The 17,407-nt window shown below is 34.0% G+C and overlaps 1 protein-coding gene across 3 annotated transcripts in view; it reads left to right on the forward strand.

Moving 5' to 3' along the window:
- LOC409608 (peroxidasin) overlaps positions 1-17,407 on the forward strand; it is a 278,859-nt gene that overhangs the window by 17,577 nt on the left and 243,875 nt on the right. The window lies entirely within an intron of this gene.

The raw sequence follows: 17,407 nt of genomic DNA on the forward strand, positions 1-17,407 counted from the left end.
ATCTCGTTTATTTTTACTCTTTCCTCGATCAACAATCTTTTATTGTCCGCGATTCCTTTCTTATCCTTTTTCTTTTTTTGTTCCTCTTGCTTTCCTCTGTAAAGTTTTTTCCTTCTTTTTATATTTTTTAATGTTTCTTTCTTCTCCTTTGTTAAGTTTTCGATTCTTTTATATTCTTTTCTCCGCTTTCTTTTTTAAATCCTGGTGTATGTTCTCTGGGCAATTTTTGATTTCATCGTGTTTTCCTGTTGTTAAAATATTCAAAAGAAAATATGAAATATAATCGATGTATTCTCGTCTCGATTATTATTTTCATTAAAGGTTCCTTTCTTTTGAAACGTCCACTTTCTCTTGACTTGGATCAAGAAGTATCTTTTAAAGCAATCTACTTTTTCCCCTGAAGATAAATTGATGATACTTTGAAGTTTCATCTAAGAAAATATCAAATATCATTATATTAATATTCGACTGAAAATTAATAAATTAATACTTCATATTCTATCTAATTATTTAATAATAATAATATCTTAACGAGCATATAATTTCAATTTCACGTCGAAAAGATAATAAGATAGCGAAGCAAATAGAATCAGACAGGCAGAATACACGCTGGACGAAATAGTCAGACAAGTAGAAACATATGGTAATGACGAGCCAATCATAAGTTAAATAATAAGAATCGAACAAGTTCCATGATATTATTTATCGATGAAAAATCTGCAAAAAAAATAACACGTATTAATAAAATTCTAGCAATAAAGTCGAGAATGAAAACAATCTACCTTCTTTCTCTTCACTCTTGAAGAAGAAACGTCTTTCCCCGTCGTTTGAGGGAAAGAATAGAATCGGCGCTGTTGCGTTTTATCCCTCCCCTTTTTATACGCGTTCCTTGTTTCTTGCGACTTTGCAGAATAAAAATTTCAACCGAAACGAGCGCTCCTTTTCGGTTCCCCTTTGAGAGAAAAAAACTTTGCAGTTCAGTATTACCGAGTCACCGAGTCCAAATGAGACGCCCTCCCCTCCCCCTCCGTATGTAAGTACGTTTTCTCGTTCCTCTCCTCGGACTCGTCGTCTTATAATCTTCGCTCTCCTCTTCGCGCTCCAGAATTTTCCTCCTTTCCCCATACTTTGTTCTTCGTATTTGCAAAACTCTCGAATGCGCGGGAAAATTGCGTCGCATGGATGCGTGGATAAAAGTGTGAGCGGTGATAATGGTAGACAGGATGGCTGTAATTATCGAAAGGAAAGTATTAATAATAATAGAAATTAATAATAATTTTAATTATTATTAATTTTAAGTATTAATAAAAATTGTTTTAGAAAAAGATATAATCGATTGTTGATTTTTGTTGATTCTTCATCTTTTTATTTATTTTCTAAGGGGATTTGTTGAATTTTTGTTGAATGAAATATTATATTATTGTATTGATTTCTTATTCATTTAATTATTTTTTTTCTAATGAGTTATATCTGTTTCTTTATTTATTTGTTTAGAAAGATTGTGATAAGTAATAAGAGAATTTCTCGACGTGTTTCGATAAAGGGATAATGTGGTAGTTGAATAGTTTGTGAAGGGAAGTTTTAAAGATTCGTGCATGCTGTTTGGAAATACGGAAAAAACGGGGAGAAATTCACGCTTTTAAACACGGCCAGCCAAAAAATTAAACAGGTTAGCTCGTTTGAGGCATGTCGTGTCTTGTTATTTTTGCCATGTTCCAAATTCCTCGGTTTAAAATCTGGAATAAAAAACTGGCTTCTAATAAATTATTATTTTTTTTTATACTTTATATTGAGTTTGTTAAAAATATTTCGTTTCATCGTTTAATTTTTCTCGATTAATAGACTTTTATAAAATGGAAAGAAAAAGTTTTGAGATATTAATTATTCTCGATCAGAGAAATTTGTATAAATGCAAAGATTTATCTATACAAAATTTGCATCAAGTTTTAGTTTCAGAAAATGCATATATAGACTGTGATGTTTATTGTAAAATTACAAAATTTGATTCTAATGTTGAGGATATTTTTTGAAACAAAATTATAAATTAAAGCCTTAAATATCAGGAATACATAAAAATGTGTATTATTTCTTTTTGTAAAAATTTTATCTAGAAGTTTAATTTAATTTAAGTTTGTTTAATCGTAATTGCCACTATAATGGCATTTGTTCGCAAAAGGTTAATGCAATTAAAAATTTGAAACTGGATTACGAAAGAATGTATAAAATGAAGGAAAATTATGCTTATATTCACTCATTATGAATAATGATTATAACTGCACAATATAATTCTTCACTTTGAATAATTCCATTTTTCAAAATCGTATCATTTCATGTTTCTAATTATTTTTTAAAATTATAGAAACAAAAGTTATAACAAATAGTACTTTAGAAAAAAAATTCAAAAAAATTCTTTTGTCATATCTGTCGTTATTTAAAATTTTTTCATCTTCTCGTTAAAAAATCCACTCGAGTGTCGTTTCATTCGACTTTATACATCAACTTTCACTTACACAAATTTTTTTTCACTTTTGAAAATTATCAAAATTAAACGAGTAATCGAAAATTTTCAATATCAAAAGAACATATAAAAATTCTTCACATCGTTTCTTTTTATCATTTCCCCTTAAAAAAAAATCTCAATACTCTCCCATTAATCTCGAAATTCGACAGATCTCGAGACTATCCAAGAGTTTCGTGTCGAGCACGCGATCTCGAACCTTACGATCAATCAGGGTATTCTCATAATTCGATCGAGGAACGAGAACAGGAATGAGATGCATCGCGGCTTAGACGTGTATCACGTTGACGAAAGTTTAAAGTTTACACTCGAAAGATGGTACGCCGTGGTGTAACGTAAGTTTCGCGCGTTGTCGTGGATTTACTCTGGTGGAAGGGAAACTGATTTCTCGTTTGTATTTGCTTGAACGGGATCACGACGCGGAATAAATTGATTCAGCACGCACCAGCTGCGGTGTAATAACGAGGAAATTGTAGAAGTCTTGGTACACGTTTCGTGGGATATTTATAGTCGAGCCATAAATAAAGCAACAAATGTGACGTGAACCCATTTAGCGTTGAAACTGACCAAATAAATATAAAACCGAAACGAAGTGTTCTTCCGTTATAGGATTGGTCGAAAGTAAAGAGAGTAAGATTCGTATTTTCTTTCTTGAGAGTTTCTTCTCAAATTGATAGCTGCGAGAGTTTTGTTCTAACGATACAAAACGTGTAACTTCGAACCAATCAGAGGATCGACCTTTCTGATCAACACGTAGTCGATGATTGCATCTCGTGATATTTGTAATCACCGTGAAATAGAGCCTTTTCATTTTGCACGAGATTGATAGGAGGGAAAATCTTTAGGATTTATCGAAAATGATAAATGTATTTCGATAATAATCGCGATATTGGAAGTTCGATAAGCTCGGGTAAATCGACTCGACGAATCTACGCCGCGAAACTAAGCGCTATTCGGACGAAACTTTGTTAAGGATTATTTGATGAATGGAACAAGATTTTGCATTCCAAGCACTTTGAGCAAATATAGAATTGAATATAGAATAATATGTTTGAAATATGATATTATTGCAAAGCAAGTGTTTTATTATCCAACATTATACTTTCCTGATTCTAATACACGAGCATGGTGTATATCTCGTTCATTCTCAGTTAATAGGAATTTATGTTCGCGTAAGTGATTTCTTCACAAAAATTTCCTCAAGTAAATGCACAACAACGATATTTCAAACTTTAAGAAGTTGGAATTGAATGCAATATTTTGTTATATGTTTTTATAAGAAAGATCAGTTTTCACGCAGTTCCATTACAATTTACACATAATTGCCTCGAGTTTGAAGTACAATCTCGATCGAGTTTCTCGGCCAGTCATAAAACGAGTGGACTTACGCGAAGACGGTGTCCCAAATAAAGCGCTGGGCCAGCCACCCAGTACTTAAAACACAATTACCCCGACTAGTTAATGGATCGTTTAACACTTGCCTAGTTTACAGGAGTCTTGCTCGTAGAACGTTTAATGTAACGAGCGGGAACATGAAACAAATTGGAACGTAATCCTTTTTTCAAGCGCGCTTCATTCTCTTTTTTCTCCCCTTTTCTTTTCGATCCTACGTATTTTCCAACGGATCAAAGCCACGTACAAGTCATATGGCCCATATTCCGTTAAAACTTGGCGGCAAAGATTAAAATACGATTGCCGGATAGAGGAGGATATCAGGGAATGGCAGAGGAATTCAGAGGATCCACGAGGTCGGCAGTGTTTAATGCTTAATGTCGTTTAATTGTTCGACGAGGAGCCAAACCCTCTTTTTCATTGGGCCACGGAAATAAAGCGAACCACGCAAACACTCGCATTTTTCTATTCTCTGTCATTTCCGTTTCTTTTTTTTGTCTTTTTTCTTTTTCTCACAAAGCTTTAACGAGACATTGTTTCGTGTGGCGCCCGGCCACCATTTCCTCTCGTTTATAACTCTCGTGATTTAAATGCAACGCTTTCGAGGATCGAAGATTAATGATTCGCGAAACGGATCTTGGCCCCTCGACCGAGTAAACACTCCTTCCTAGGCTAATAGTGAATAGCTATTGTTTCCCCTCACGCTTGAAACGCGTGACGTTTATTTGATGTAATCGAGGAAACGATTTGAAGGAGAGGGGGAGAGAGTTAGAATCTGATTATTTAAAATTATAAAATATCCACTTGATTGTTAATTATAAACTAGGGAGGATATTGATCGATTAATTTTATATTAGATTTATCATAGGATTATTATATGGAGTTCTGATTTTTCTGATTAGATTAAATAGTTGAAGTGATTCAATCTCATTCGAGAATTTTTGAGATCTTTAGAGAGAAAGAGAGAGGTAGAATTATGTAGATGAACAGAACATCTTTATAAATCTCTTCTTTATATTCTTCGATATTCTCTTGAATCTGATGACATTTTGGTTTTAATTTCAATTGGTACTAAATTCAGCAATGATTATTCCTTTATGCAATATGTGGAAACACTTTACTTTGAATAGTATTTAGATAGATTTAAACAATTTTTATTCTTATAATTTTTATTTTCCGTATCAAAGATTGTTATTACACGTGAAACTTTTTTTAAAAATCGTTTTCTATTGGATTTGGTTTTAAAATTATTATTGCTTTATGAAGTTTTTAGGTATTTAGAACAAAAAAAAAAGAATCGAAATCAAAACTTTGATAATAGCAATTATAGTTATACAGATATTGAAATATAATTTAATGCATTTTAAGGTATTCAGTGACGCTCAGTTATCGTGGAATAAAAATGTCCTCCGAAGTTGATTTCTTTCTACCTATTCCTTGTAGTTCATTTCTAGGGTTTAACATTCAAATTGAGCATGTAATTTGAATAATCGATTCCCAACTCTGATTCACTCCTACCGATTAAAATCAAGGAATAATAATGGTAAAAAGTTCTGTAAGTACTTTCAACGAGATGACTTCACGTGACGCAAGCGTAGTTGAAATGTAATAAGAGGTTTTAATAGAAGTTTCACGTGAGAGACAACGCTTAAAAGAGAAATACTGATTCTCGTGGATTATCAACTCATAAAAATTTTTATTTTATCGTCCCTTTCTCGATTATTTTTTTTTTTTCAATGTATTTTTGATATTAGTTCAATATTTTTTTTTCATATTTTATTTTTTTTAAAATACATTCATCCATTGGAATTTATTATTTTTTTTTTCAATTGCCAATATTAATTTTAATTCGGAATGAAATATTATATAAATTTCGTCAATGTTCCCGCGTGTATCAGAAAATAATATCGTATTATCGTAAATCGTGCATACGATTGTATTCCATGTAGATTATTTTCGAATTATAGTATGATTGAGAGTGATTGGAAATATTCGAAGGAAACGGATTTTCCGTTCGACAAATGGATGTCCGATTTTGTTTTCATTTCATGGATATAAAAATATAGATTTTGGATAGATTCCAACGAATAACCACTTATCGTATTTCCAACCGATTTTAACAATATGCGAGGAAGAGACTGGTCAGATCTAAATGCAAAAACACTGTCTCCATATCAAGCTATTGTTTGTCTGAAACTTTGCCGTATCTCGAGGGAAATTGTGGGTAAAATCGTGGTTTACTCGACTCTTGAAACGTGTATTCGCTAAACTTTGCTGCTAAAAAGTACAGCGGAATGAAACATTTGCGTATTAAATAAGACGTGAAATAATTTTAACCAATAAAAATTTAAATTGTCTGATATTTAATACACTGATAAAAAATATTCGTTCGATACATAATACCATCTATGAAATTTTTCAACGTTTATCCCAGAAATTAATATCATTACACAATATCCATTTAAATACTTTTATCGACACCCGTTCGACTAATAAAACGTTTAAATCGTATGAAATCTCATTTTATTTCAAACTGTACACTAATATTACTCAAATATTTAAACCTGTATAAATCTGAGCATATAAAAAAAAAATTCTGATCCCGCAATAACGAATCTCTCGAAAAATAATTAAAAAATCAAAAGTAATTCAAAGAAAATAAATTGATCAGATCAATGAGAGATTGGATTAAAATTGATTGAATATAGCAAAAAATTAATGCAATATAGTTTCTCTTTGAACTGTTTTACAATACCAACGATCCAAATGGACAAATTTTGACACTGGATCCAGTGTCGACGAGTGGCCAGGTCAACTTGTCCTGAGACGAGTTGAAGAATGAAAGAATTAATCTTTCCGAGATAAAAACGCAAAGAGGGAGAGGGAAAAAAGGTGAAACCCTTTGGAGGGATGATCGACTGTTCGGGGACAAAGAACCGGTAGACTCTGATCCTCGTTTTTCTTCCTCATTCTCGATCGAGTGGGGAAACTTGCGAGCCCGATCTAATTCCATTTATTTGCCGAACGCTCACGGAATTAGTATAATGTGAGGTTATGGCCGATCGGGTCCACTATTCGATTTCGTGCAAATAATTTATGAAGGCTCCCCTGGGAGAAAAAAGGGAACAGGGAAATGAATATCATTTGCTTTGGCAAGCGGCGAGATTCGATAAGATCTTTGCTCCTCGGATGGTAAGAATGGGATTGGAATGATCGGCGGTGTTTTTTCCCCTAGAGTTTGGCGGGAACGATTCAATTTTATGAGTACGTATTGTGGAATTTCTGCCTTCTAGGCAGATGATTCTTTCGATAGTGATCGATCGAGATTGTGTTGTTTTTTTTCGAGATCGAATATCGTTTTTCTTCTTTCGAATTATTAATTTAATGAGAAAAATAATGTACATATACGTTCAATTTTTAAATTTGAATTTTGTATAAATATTACAAAAATGTTGTAAATCTTTTTCATTCAGCATTTAGGTCACACATATTTCATCGCGAAAACTTCAAATTTTTTTCTACTTGTTTCGATGAAACTTTGACGATGTTATCTTTTCGTTCGGATTTAGAGTTTTTTTTTCCTTCTTTTTTACGGCATTTAAATCTTCAAAATATTTCTCTCGCAAAAATTTCGGTCCAATAAAATCCAAAATTAAATTCAGCCTCTTCAAGTGAAAACAAACATTTAGTTAATTCTACGTACGTTTACCGAAAAAAATGTTTGTTATATTTCGACGCAATATATCTCGGTGATTGTCACTTTCATCGGCCAGATTCGTGCTCGAAACCCGGACTATTGAAAAATTGATCCTGCTGCGAATCGGGTACATACACTCTAGTTTTCCGATTTTACCCTCCTCGATGCTCGAAGCTTTTTCCAACCGTTAACCGGATTTCACGCGTCCCTTGGCTGCGTTAATGTAAATGGATTAACTCGTTCCTATCGTGTGCGAGGTCATCGCCACTTTCGAGGGGGTCGATTAAAAGCGATCAAGGCGAGAGATCATCGAATGGAAGGAAGACGAGGACGTTGTGGAGGACGGTGAATTGAATCGATGTGAAAACTCGAAGAAAAAGGAAGGAGGGGATGGATCGATATCGAAGGATAAGGCGAAAGATTATCGAAGATGAAATGAAGGATTAGATCTCTTTCACGCGACGATTCATATATATCGTGATTGACCATTCTTTTTTATATATTTTCGATTAATTTCGTAATTTCTCTCCTTTGAGAGGATATAACCATTTTTACTTATTGTTCAAATGATTAAGATTTTTATTCTAACAGTGGTTTACAAATAACTTTTCCACTCGTACCTGTCATTTCTTTTTCCAATGCTTTTTCCAATAATTTTGTCGAGGATACACGAATTAGAAAGCGCGCGATTTTCCATCCCATCGAATGAATCGAAATGTCATATAAATTTTCCCATAAGTGGTCACAATTCTTATCTATCCATATATATATCGCCATATGAAAGGATTTATTGAATCGAATCGATGCGAGATGGGAGAGAAAGAAGGAGAAGGAGAAGAAGAAGAAGAAGAAAAAGAAGATCGACATCGGGGAACGAGGTCGAGATTGACAAAAGTAGGAGAATCGAGCGAGTTGCTCGGGGCGTTTCGAGGATAATTTGCATTATTCGCGTGGAAAGTTTCTCTGCGGCGCGTTAATGGGTCTCTGAGACCCCGAGATTCGGCAGTGTTCCATTTTCTTTCTCTCCTCGCCTTCCTCGCTCCCCCTTCTTCATCCTTCCTTCCATCTCTCATCCATTCTTCCCTCCACTCCTCTCCCTCCCCTCTTTAAGAGAACGGCCAACAGTTTTGTTTCGTACGAAACCGGCACAATGGGGGGATGGTCTTCGGGTCTCTGGCCACGACGGACAAATACCAGATGATCGAGGAGAGATAGCGAGCTCGCGTTGTTTAGCAACATTAATGGGATTAACGTTTTTGTTGGTGCCGAGTAGTTGTGATCGAGGTTTAAAGTGGGTTAACGGTGTGTGTTCCAGTAGTAAGGAGTATTATTCGTTTCCTTTTTTCTGGTTTCGATAATTTGGGAAAGAAAGGTTTTCTTCTTCTTCTTCTTCTCTCGTTCTTTCTTCTTTTGAGGACGTAGTTGGTTTTATTAGGTGCATCTCTATTAATCCGTTTGAATTTATAGATAATATTGAATATTTCTTTTTTAAGTATAATTTATATGTAATTTTTTAAATTCGATTTTAAAATTACGATGAAAAAATTTTCTTTTATTTATTCATCTTGTATTTGTTAATTGTAATGATAGGTAAATTATAATGAAGTAAAAATAGGGAGGTGACAAATAAAATTTGTTGATGGTATTTTCCTTGCGTGTCCAGGAAAAAATACGCGTTATCCATTTATTAATTGTAAAAATTGTAAAAATTGTATTGGTTGTTTATATATTAATTCAACGTTTAAAATTCATTATAAAAATACACGGAATTTCACGTAATAAATATTACGAATATTAAAACGGTAACAAATATTACGAATAAATAATATTGTTTATTATCAGGAGACATCTGATTTATCTCGTCGGGATATAATTTTAATGGAAATCAAGTATTTAAACAAGCAAATCGCTATATTTGAATAAACGATTTTTTAATTGCTCTCGAGGCAACTCGTTTGATTTTATTTTCCCGAGGAAATGAACATTTCCGGCCAGTCGTGGTTCGTCGTGCTCAAAGATAAATCATCTGGAACAAATAATGTTAAATGACGTAGCCTCCCGACAGGAGATTTTTCGCTTAGATATAAGTAGAATGGACGTGGACCGATGAAAATGCTAGATAACTTGTCGTTTAATATTACTAATGGGATTTTTATCTGTAATTGGATTAGAGTCGTACAGAAATTTCGAATTTCGTCATTAGAATATGGGTATTAACTTTTGGAATGACCTGTAATTGGGTCACAGTATACTCTCACAGTATACACTTTGCGAAACGATCAGCTTTTATAATAAAAAACAAAAATCTTTGGAAAAATATTCCAAATTTTCTTACGAAATCGTTAATTTCTTATATCTCTCGATATTTAAAACAATAACTTTCGTTTCTATTTATCGTTAAATGAAATATTTGCAGATTCAATATATACCTTTTCTATATTGTTTTACCAAGAGACGCAGAAATGGAAAGTTGGATTGATAATTATTTCGGCGTAGGGGGATATACATAAATTAATACTAAAATAATGGATGATTTCACGATGTAATCAACGAGAATTCGGGACTGTGAAGTGCCCCGTAAAATTTCTCATTTCTATGTGACGGTATCGGGAAACAAACGGAAATTGTAATTAAGTGTTAATGAATCGTTAGAATGTGACGTTCGAACGGAGGATATTTAGAATTTCCTCCCGATTATAATGACAATAGAAGAGTATTACAAAGTATTAAAAAAAATCCCAACAATTATAATCCATCAAACGTAATTAACATTCGTATGAAAAAATAGAATATCAAATACTTTCATGCAATCGTCTCCTTAACATTCCAAATGTTTCGATCATCGATTATAAATTATTCCAATTATTCTCTACAAGAAAAATAATAACTTCCAATCTTGCTCAACGCTTAATCTCAATTTCTATGTTAAAAGATCCACGAAACTTTCCAATTTCGCTTAAAAAAAATTAACTTCTCGAACCAAGCTCGCAGAGAATACCATCTCATCCAAAGGTAGTACAATTCCCTATTCGAATCTTACTCCATCTTCGAGTATCGATTCGTCGCGTCACATTAACTCGCGTCAGGATCACCTCGCGTCGATGGATCCGCCATTAATTTAGCCATCATTGAACGTTACGATCAACCGATCGACTTTATTGGCCTGCAAGATCGTTGGATGGCGACATCGATTCGCATTTGGCATAAACGCACCTTTAAACATCCTTCCTCCCCCGTCACCTCTCTCCATCCCTCTTTTGCCCGTCGATCGACCCATTCATTAACGACGTAATTAGCCGCTTGCCCTAATTGCCGCTAAGTCCATGCAAGTTTTGCTGGTAAGCGACGCTCCTCGATTCGTATCCACGCCTCGTAGTTAACGAACTGCGGATGAATACGGTCGCGCGACTCCAGGAGGAAAACCGAATTGTGCCACTCTCTCTCTTATTTCCCTCCAACTCTCCCCTCTCTCTGATATTTCATTATCAGGGAAGCTTTCTCGTTGACGATTTGCTTCTCCGTCTTCGATATTTCATTATTGGGAAACGTACTTCACCGTGATTAAGGTCATCCCCTTATTACAGTTCTCTCCTCTCCTTCTATTTCTTCTCTCTCTCTCTGTGTCTGTCTCTCTCTCTCTCTTTTTCCCGTGCGATTGAAAATAAGCAGTTTTTGCGGATGTATCGTTTCGATCTTCTTCAGTTGGGGTTTTTCTTTTCTTATGAGAAAGGTTTTTTTTTTTCATTTGGAAAGTAGGGATTAATAATTGTTAAATATAGATTGGAAAGAATCCGACGTTTTTCGTTTTGCTTGATAAATCTCGTAGAATTAATTAAATGTGGAATTTATTTTAAACGATTCTCGTTTAAGATTAATATTATAAATATTCTGGATCGTGGTTTCCAAGAATCGTCGATCTTGGAAATTCAATATAATATATATAAAAATTGTTATTACATCTCACAGTTGTTGTATAATATTTCTGTTTCATGGAACGATTTTACCATTATCATTGATAAGCAACGTAATTAGCTTCCTCCATTGTACATTTCTCTATATTCCCGGTCAACAATGGGCGACGCAACAAAAGGCCGTTGAAATACACTGTTGAAATAGCAAAAAGGGATAAAACAATTATCAATAATCTGAATTACTTTGTAATTAAGATTACGAGGATTCGTTTCGCGTTGAAAAGCTTTCCCTCATGTGTTTTCACTGTTGCACTGTATTATAAGAGACTGTGTGGAATTGAAGAATAATTTTGTTGCGAGTTGCGGGACGATAATTGAAAATGGAGAGACGAGAGAACGTTGTTCGAGATTGGCTCGATATATAAAATGCGTTATATATAAAATAAAATAAAAAAAAAGAATATATATATATGCAAATAGATGGCCAATGAGTGTAACACTCTTTAACGTTGAATATATGGAGAGAAAGAGAGAGAGAGGTGTAATGGTCGTTTTCACACTCGATTATGGTATATTATTTTTCGTTGTCTAATATTCGTGGTGGTAAAAAAATAACGTTTATCAATGAATATGCAACGTTCGTTCATTATTGATATTTCATTCGAAAGGAAATGAGGCTTGTACACGGTTTTGACATCAATTAAAACATGGCCGTTGATAGATTTATCCCGCAACTATTTCTGATACATGCATATCGATATTACAAAATTAAACGATAATCGAATGATAAATGTTGAGAATTAATATAAACGTTCGTTTAAATGCACTTAAAATATAATAATTGATATTTTAATGTAAAACATAAATCGTTTTAATTAATTTACTCAATTACTAAAAGAACAAAATTATTCCTCCTTGCAGTGTATTATTCCTTTTGCTTTCAAATTTTATCTAATTTACATTTAATCCTTCAACGATGGAGCTTTTAATTCAATTTAAATTAATCCAAATTTCGAAAAACCAGATTTTAAGAAATAATACTTTTTCGTTATCGATCATCTTTAATTATTTATGTATTCACTCATCACATGAGGATGAAGATTTCGCATAATTCCATCCGGGGATAGGATCATTTAAAATTCGTAATGGATAAACATTTAGGCGTAACGTGAGATATGTATGAGGAAGGATATCAGCTTGTTACAGCTAATTGCTAATCATGCTTCATTTACATAGGAAGAACGTGAATCGTGCGCAAAGGGAAACGGGCCAAATAGTAATAGTACATGCACAACTCGGTATTATAGCGAATTTCTATCACGAAACTGTGCTTTTCTTCGTCCGTGGAACATGAGATCTAGAATGAACTACTCTTCATCCCGGACTTCATAAGAATCAAATTAAATTTCTCTTCTATCTCGAAATATCTATCTCAATGAAACATACAAGTGTTTTAACTAATGCATAGAAATTATTAAAGTATAAAAGGTATTACAACGAGATTTATTATTATTTATTATAATTGTGGGGATAAATTCGTGTCGAGAAATAATATCGAGTTAAAATATAGAGAGAAGAAATCTTTGATTTATACATATAATAAAATTGATATTATAAAAAGAGGAGGGAGATTTTTCCCATCTTTTCCGAGGCGAAGTGTAAATCGAAAGTTTACTTTTCAACTCGGTCGACATTGAAAAATTTATCGCGCTATTCACACAGCTTTGGATTTTTAGATTTTCCGTTTCTACCGATCGATCTCGATAAACGATAAACTTTTATTTATAGAAAGTCAAAGTTACAAACGGTTCGTACACCTCGACCTACATTATCCTCCTTTCCCCGATTCTTTCCCTTTCTCCTCGCGAGGAGTTGAAATTTTTTTTCGGTACTCGTGTACCAAATCTCGTAAAACTCGTTTCGAACAAAAGGGGAGGGTAAACTGTTCTAAACATTCGAGATTATCAAAAAAACCTCGATTTTCTCGTCGAGCACCAGATGCTTTCTCCTTCTATTTCACTGTTTCACGATTTTTTCTCCTCTCCTTTCCCTCCCTCCCCTCTTATCTCGACACAAAATGCGCAAGGAAAAGGAGAAAAAAAAAAAAGGTCGACACCGTTTTAACGGAGAGGGGAAAAGAAAGGAATAGAAAAAAAAAAGGAAAGAAAGGAAAAAATGGAACGATCAAAGGCCAGCTTCGCTAAGATCAGAATTACGCGTCCGATTGGCGCAAAGGGAAATTCTGAATTCATTTTCCCCTCCCCTCTCGACGAGCCTTCCTCGGTCGTTTTAGAAATTGCCCCGCAATTTAATTCAATCGATGCCCTCGCGAGCCGGTGTACCTGCTAATTATAGGTAATTAAATAAGTCGCGGAGCGAACGACTTTTACATCGAGGTCTTCTCGAGAATGCCCTCCACACTTTCTTCCACTCGTATCATCATCCGATAAATCATTATTAATTAATTAATTAATTAAAAAGTTTAATCTCAAGTTCTACGCACGTGATCGTTCTGAAATGGCCAGACGATTTCCAAGTTGGGTCGAGAAATCATCGGGATAGATGCTGTGGATACCGTGCAATTATATCGACACGCCGTTGTAGTTTAACGTGTATTTTCACGTGAGATGGATGTGACGATATATGGTTGGGCCAATATTGGCAGGAAATTTCGTGACATCGTTGATAATACGGTTACGTTGAGGATGGCCTCGTCGTGATTGAGCAGGGAATGACGTGGAATCCGAGAGTTTTCCCCTTATAACAACAAGATAAAAGGTATTACTTATCTAAATATTTTGATCGTCGAAAGTGATTAGCACTTGTCACCAATCGATCAAATTCGTACCGCCAAATATCCTCTTCTATAATCGAAGAAAATCAATCTCTTTTTTAATCTCTCTTATTCAAAAAAACTTAAGAAGAAAGCTTAGAAACTTCTCTTTCTTCTTTCCTCTTCCAAGTGTATATATAAATTTCGTTGGATCCAATTTCGACAAAATTGTATCGCGATATTTCATCACGTTCGCCTTCCATTAACCGATGCACGGCCATCGATAACAAACGACAAAAGCACACCACTCGTTCTTAAGAAGAAAACCTTCTCGTTCGTTCTCGCCTACGAAATATTTCGACGCCAATATTTCCGTTATCTCGAGTGGAATAGCGACATCTCGAAGTACAAGATTCCGATAAAGTATTAAAAAAAGGGGGGAGGAAAAGGCGAGCGTGTTATCGATTCCTCTTCCAGACATATATATATATATATATATATATATATATAGTTCTGGGGAATTTGGAATTCTGGTCTCGTTCCGCGTCCGCAGAAAGGTGATATCCAAGAAATTTCCGACATTTTCATCGAAATTCTCGCGAGAGGGGTATAGCATCCCTCGTTAGTTAAGGGTGGAACGTCTGTGTACGTATTGGAATGCGTATAGGCGGCGGAGCAACAGGGGGCAGAAATGGATGGTCGTGAAGAAGAAGAAGAAGAATTTGGGTCGATGAAAAAAAAAAACCTTGCATCGTCTCGACGATTGAAATTACGTTGCTTTTAGACTGCGAGAATTGCAAGACGTTAACCCTGGCCAGGGTGTAATCGCCAGGCTATTCTCCTTGCGAAATCCTTTTCTTCTTCTTCTTCTTCTTCTTTAGTTGCTATCTACTTAGCAGATACGCTGTCCTTCTTTTTCTCCTTCCCTTTTTTTCTCTTTTAAGGTAGATTTTGTTGGGTAGATTACGTGGTTGGATTACGTGGGTGTCTATGGCAAATTGGTTGGATTAACGAGATCTTCTTTATGTTTAACATTCCGGTGAAAAGTGCTGGTCTTCAATTAATATCATAAGAATTGATCTGGAACAAACAGAGAGAATTGTCATTTGATGGACGTGTAAATTTCCAAGATTTATTTATTTATTTTTGCAGAAACAGAAGACGTCATTAAATATGTTGTTAATCCATTGATTATTTATAGACACGTATTAGTCACGTTATCTAACATAGTATTTATCTTTTTTTGATATTGGCCACATTGACTGTCGAGAATTGATCACATATAATCAGATATAAATAGGAAATAATTATATTTGAAAACAGTCAAAATAATTCGTTTGAAATCTACAGATTTGGGGATTAATAGATTCCATTAATAGTTTTGAAAAATCAATTTTCTCGTGGAGAAGAAGATCACTCGTGTCGTGATCATTCCTCTGATGATCGTTTTTTTAAGTTTGTCCTCTTTTCCGTTGACACGTTATTAGCTCGTACGTAACGCGATTCCCGACAAAGAAGTGGTATAATAGCACGGCTCGGCTGGCGATTGTTGCTGTTTCCTCGAAGATGTATGGCCGACGATTAAATTTGACGGCCGGACTTTATTGCCTGGCCGCGAACAATTGGCGCAGATCGTTGCTACAACGCGAACGATATCGGGTATAATGGTAACAGTTCTTTTATGCAATTATATTTATGGCGGCAATCCATTCTGCGAACATGTTAAGTGATTGTTACGACTCGATTCTTTGAACGATGCTTAACCTTTGTGATAAGAAAATTGGGTGTCCAGGAGTAAGAAACTTATGCGTTGTCTTGTCTTTTTCCTTATTAATAGAAGACGACGATTTGTAATCTTCTGTAAATTTAAAGAAATTATTAAGTCCAAATAAAATTGTGTCGAGTTTACATTACATTGTAGATTCTTGAATTATTATCATATTTCTATTGTTGTTTGGAAAAGATTTCAAATGAATAATTTTGTAAGTAATCGTGTTTTGTTATTATTTATTATTGAAATATCGACTTGATTTATAATAAATTGGTACAAAAACAAGTTTAAATTTTATTTAAAAAAATAGAAAAAACAATATTTGACAAATTTTACAAATTCAATTTTTCTACTCACTATAAAAAACAACATTGAAATAAACAACAATACAAAAATGAATTGCAATAAATGTTATTTACACGTTTCATCGAATAATTAGTATTCCAAATTATACGTCAAATTGATATATGATACGTCACTATTTCGAAAATAATTCAATTGTAAAGTATTCGATATTTTTTGTGATATTTATATGAAACAATTCACAAAAATGGAAAAAGCAAGTAACAAGAGGGACAGAAACAGAGGGACAGAACATAATCGCGAAATTGAAATTGAAATTGAGAAGCAACGATATCTTCCCAAGATACACGATTGAATACACGTTTATGATAGAAAGCATGTTCCAATTATATGCGGAGTAAGTTCCATTTCGGGAACAATCATTACACGTTAGTTTCCATCTATTGAAATTACACGGATATCCAATTTGAGGAATGAAATAAGGTGAGAAGAGTACATAAGACTGTGTGAAAAAATATAACAGAGATTTAAAAAAAGAAAAAGAATTCATAATTGAAGAGCTATAATGTAGTTTTAAAGGTATCAGGGGATGCAAAGCCATTCGAAGGAAATTCCAAGGGATTCGAAGCTATCCAGAAATTGCAGGGCTATCAAGGGATTCGAAGGTTCTATGTGTTTCCAAAGTTAAGACGTTTCTTAGGATGGATTCTTCTATGAAGAATATTTTCTTGAAAGTTTGATATAATTATATTGCAGTATCGTTTTGATTTTCGATGAAGATGATTGTAAGGATTGTGATAACTTCTCCTCTTCAGTAATAAGTTTCAGCATGAATTTATTATTGAATATAATATTTCATCTGTTTCAATTGATTTAGTTTCAAACCTTATATCAACTTTAATATCAAGTTTCATTATACTGTACAGAGTCTTAATTAATTCATAAAATTTAGAATCTTCGTGTAAATTGATATAGAGCAGGATAACCAAACTCGTGATTCACACGTGGCTCTTCCAACTATTTAATATAGCTTTTAGAAAGT

Source organism: Apis mellifera, linkage group LG1 (genome assembly GCF_003254395.2).
Source record: "Apis mellifera strain DH4 linkage group LG1, Amel_HAv3.1, whole genome shotgun sequence".
NCBI lineage: Eukaryota > Metazoa > Arthropoda > Insecta > Hymenoptera > Apidae > Apis > Apis mellifera.